This window comes from Nuphar pumila, chromosome 7 (assembly GCF_984573655.1).
Source record: "Nuphar pumila chromosome 7, dmNupPumi1.hap1.1, whole genome shotgun sequence".
Classification (NCBI taxonomy): Eukaryota; Viridiplantae; Streptophyta; class Magnoliopsida; order Nymphaeales; family Nymphaeaceae; genus Nuphar; species Nuphar pumila.
In genome coordinates this window covers 35,044,809-35,050,000 of record NC_143255.1, presented here as the reverse complement: position 1 = coordinate 35,050,000, position 5,192 = coordinate 35,044,809, and positions in this window count along the sequence as shown.

The window sequence follows — 5,192 nt, the reverse complement described above, 5'->3', positions numbered from 1 at the left end:
TTTCTGATTATTCAATGCTGTCGGCAAGTTCCAAACAAAAACTAGAAACAACAAAACCAGCAGGCTGCTGGCCTTGTTACAGAGAGAGAGAGAGAAAGGGTCGGCTCTAGTTGTCGGGCCCTTCTGCTTCTGAGAGAGGAAAGTCCGGAAGGGGTCGTACCCCTTCCGCCTTTTTACCCAGCAGGCCAAATTGGGTAGGTCTAGGTGCGACCCAGACCGGACCGAACCAAGTAAAAAAAAAGTAAAATACAATATTCCACTATATCGGTTTGAACCAAACCGGATCGGTCCGAACTGAACTGTATGACTCAGTCGGATTGAACCAGCCTGGGTGTGAACCAGACCGAGTTGGGTTTGACCAAGACCGACTCAATCAGATTGAGTGCAGACCGAGTCTGGTCAACTGTTTTGGACTCCACTCAGTTGACCGAACCAGTTCTGACCGAATCTGACCAAGCCGGGTCTGACAGGGTCTCGGTTTCCTGTTTGGATCTGGTTGATATGGACCAGACCGAATCTGGGTCCAGTTCAATCTAGTCGATATGGATCGATCCAAATTAAATTGGATCTAGACAAAATTTTGGTTTGGATCTTGTTTAACAAATCTAGATCTAGATTAGAATTGGATTTGGTTTGGATTAGTGCTGGATCTAAATCAGAGTTGGATCTGGATCCAACTGGATGGATCAATTCTAGATTCAGATCATAACTAGATCTGGTTTCGATCAGTGCTGGATCCAAATCAAAGCTGGGTCTAGATCCAACTAGATGTATATCTAGTCTGACAGTTCTAGATCCAGATCAAAGTTGGATCTAAATCCAACTTATAGGTGGATGGATCAGTTTTGGATCCAGATCGGAACTAGGTCCGGATTCAGTCTGACAGTTCTGGATCTAGATCATAACTGGGTTTGGATCCAGATTATAACTAGATCTAGATCTAGATCCAGTTTGTGATTACTTATGAATTTTGAGAATCCAATTGAGTTTTTAAACCAAACCCAAATAGGTTGAGACTAGATTCAGTAAACCTAGTACTCTAAACTCAGATCGAACATGTTTTGACTTAGGATGAGTCAGATCAAATTATAAGAGTTGAAATAACCAAATTACCCTTGTGTATACCCAATATCTGATTAAGTAAAATTGGCATAACTTTGCACTCTGAACTCGGAATAAGTGTTGTTTAGTGTGTTGGACTCGTATCATAGATTAAAATATTCTTGTTCTCTGGTTCTAATCAAATCAAGGGTACAAAAATTGAGGTCTGACGAGTCAACTCGAGAGGGGTATTTTGGTAATTTTGTTAAAATATAAAGAATGCATGCATATTAATATGAACATGCTTGTGTGATGATCAGATTTTGTTGTTAGAGTCTCTTGAGACTCGATTGCGATCAGAGTATAATATTCGTATTCGAGGTAAGAAATATTATAAGTAATCTTAGTTGTAAACAAACCATATTGCATTGCATATTATTATTGATATTGTATATTCGCATGTTTTGAAATGTAGCTCTTGAGTACGAGCATGATATGCATAACATGACTATGCTTGAGATTATTGCAATAAGATGATTATACGCACACATTAGTCGTGATGCTACCGTATGGGAGTGTGGACCGACATTACTAGTCTATCCACAGGATTCACTTGATAGTGCGGAAGTGTTGTCTGAGCCAACTCCAGCTATGCCTAAGCCAAGGCGACGTGGCAATCGATGGGCCTATTTGAGGTCATTTACGTCGAAGAAGAAACCTAGTTCTTAGGAGCTAGTTATGTTTGGAGTCGATGGACTCGTATGTATGGTTTCTCACCACTAATGTCCATCGGTGTAGCATGATGCTTGTATGAAATGGCGATGTATGTGTGATGAAATATATATAAGTAAATAAAAAATTTACTTCCTTATATACATCAAAAAACGGAACCACGTTGCTTATGTGTGAATAGATAAATGACTCCTACGACAAAGAGAACCATGTCGAGCGAGGAGTCTCACACGTAGGGGTTCCTGCTAGAGACACTCAACAACCTGGTAATCGTCATCCATGAAACGAGGCAAGAACTAGCCCCGCCTCACAACGAGAATATTGGAGCAATAACTTATGAGAAGTTCTTCAAACTTGATCCACCGGTCTTCGTCGGTAGAGCCGATCCAGAGATTACAGAAAGTTGGATCGAGGAAACAGAACGTGTATTCCTTGGGAGTACCAGGGGACAAAAAGACCAACTTCGACACGTATAGGCTAATTAGTCGAGATTTATATTGAGATTAGTATGTTTAACCCTTTAAATCCCGAAAGTGGTGACCTGTGTAAAGGGCTACTTAGTTCGCGGTCAGAGTGCAACCACCATGGAGAGTGGGTCACTGGTGATTTAACGACGTAGAGACTCTATCTCGTTGCATGCTTAGCATGATACGAAATGTAAACTCTAATGTTATTCTGAGATTGAGAGTGAGGTCCATCGTGATTATTTAATGATAGCACTTGTGGGAGAACGAGTGAAATATGAGCTTGAGAGTCAGGTTCAATGTAATGAACTTAAAATATGACTTATGATTATATTCACACAGTATCTGAGATTCTAGACAACCATGAATGGTTGAAAGTCATTATGGTTATGATGTAGCATGAACCATGTCGAGTTTGAGTTTGAGCCTGACATCCCAGCTAGTTATCGGTGGGATCCCCCTTATTGTTTCACTGCAGTGCCTGCTGTTTCAAAGATCATTGGGAGTTTATGGTTTATAGTCTGGCCAACAATCTAGAATTTGAGTGTTTTATATGGGTTGCTACGCCTATAGACGGTTATAACTAGTATAGCTGACCTAGTGTTAGAGTTTTGTTTAAGTGTTTGATTGAGAGAGTTAAGGGAGAAATTTAAAACATACAAACCTTGTGTGGTGTGTCGAAAACTAAACTCAGAATATGGGCTTAGAGCCTACTACAGTTATAAGTTAAAATCATTATTTGCTTATAAATATTCTTTAATGACTTATAAACTCACTCCATGTATAATTACAATTGTAGGTTTCAGGTACACTAACGTAGGTAGGATATGATCGGCTGCTCCGACTTTACAGCAAAGTACTTGTTAGTCTATTTCTTATCATTGAATACTTATGTAATCATTATTTCCTTAAATGATGAACTTTGTGAAAAAAATGAGTTATTAGAAGAAAAAAAATTTAGTCATGTTTTCTCTATGTGAACTCTGCATGCTTTCCCTCTAAAAAGTAATACCAACCAGACTTGGACTCTCGAGGTCCTAGATCGGGGTGTTACAAGGAATCAATAAAAATTTCTTTTATGGTGTTATTTTAATTAATAGTCTTTGTTTACCATCATAGATGTTTTTTGTCATGAATACAAACTGTTGATCACGAGGATATCCCTTCTAGATAATAGGATACACATCTTATATGGGTAAATGATACCCATCCTTTTGAACTAGAAGCCAGATTTGAAGTATGATGCTGCTTGTAATGCAACTTAATTTCTAAACAACCAATGACTTTCATGATTTCATCTAAATATTTCCCATAGGCTCTCTTTTTGTATTCTGGATTAAATATCAAGTTCCACATTCATGGTTTTATCAAATTTTCTTGGTTGACAATCTGTTTGCAGTCCTATCTGTATGAAAGTTCTTGTTAATTGATGAGATAACAATATCTTGGAGTTCCAAATGAATAAACCTTTCAATTTTCAATTTCAATGTTTTCAAATTTTAGGTTTATAGCATGATTAGAGCAGAAGTCCATTGTTGTTCATTAGATCATCACATAACATCCCTTCCTAGATTCCCCACCCAGCATTTTGTTTTTGGAAATTTTCTTTCTTGACACTAAGTACTGCAATAACTACAACTTGATATTTTATTTTTTTTCAACCGGAAATTGCAGTATAGAGGAGGATCAGAGTTATTGGTGGAAGCAGGAGATCAAAGGCATGTCATATGTTTGCCCAGTGGCATCCAAGGAAAAGTCAGGAGGTGCTAAATTCACTGATAGACATCTAATAATTAGGCTGACCTAGCATTCAATCTTCTTCATGGCTAGCATGACATCCGTATTTGATCTGGCCCATCTTTCTCTTTTGTTCTTCTCACTATGGTATATCCATTTAGTTCATCTATTTTCTGTTCTCGGTTTCCATTAATTTGGTTTATGAATTTCTTGTATAAAAAATGTTCTTTATTAAATATTTGATAAACACATGGATACAGGCAAAAGCATAGTGCACTAGTTGGCAACATAAAACAGTATTTCAAAACACTGTCATGCTGCCGGCAAGACGACCGTAGGTATGGCGGTTAAGCCAGTGTGACCAGGTCTTCATGCCTGGTGTGGTTTCTTCGGGTTATAAATAAATAAAAACACTATCAAAAAGGCATATCATCGATAGTTCTATACAACAAAAAAAAATTTCTTGAAACATTTAGTGACAACTGAAAAGTCTTGTGGTCTATATAGAAGAAGTGCAAAAAGAATGTAGCGTCAAATAAGCTTCATTGTTGTACCCAAAGAACATTCTTTCTACTGTAAAAAGAAACTAGAAGGCAAAATTAGAAGATAGTATGAATTCTAAGCTTTTTCACGATATAGACTGCAAGTCAACTTGTCAAGTGTTTCAACGTACCAGACATACTTTAAATCTTTCAGCTAGTCCAATAGTCAACAAGGTGTACTCTTGTGATTACAGCATTTATCCTTGTCAAGTTTCCCTTGACTCTTTTCTTCCAAACCCCAAACGAAAAATCCATTTCCAAGTTGTCAACATCATCAAGCAATGACAGTTGCCATGTGACTGGAAGACCCACACTAGCTGGCAAATTTTCTCGTTTTTAATTTATAACATGGATAACCCCCCCCCCCCAGGAGCAGAGACCTGGTCATGCTGGACTTAGCCTGCCATACTTATGGTTGCCATCCTGGTAGCATAAAACTTCATGGGTACTCTCACAAACTCACCTTTTGTGATGTTCTTTTGTGTATCTTCACATAAGACATAGCTGGCCCATCATCATTGTCACAAGCAGCACAATCATCTTTAGAAATATAACTTAAAGAGAGCACCAAATTCTGCTATCTTAATCCCAATTATTTGTCCTACATATGTACAAGTACTCTATTCATTTGATGCAAACATTTGCTTCAATGCATTTTGATGCAACATAAGGCTTT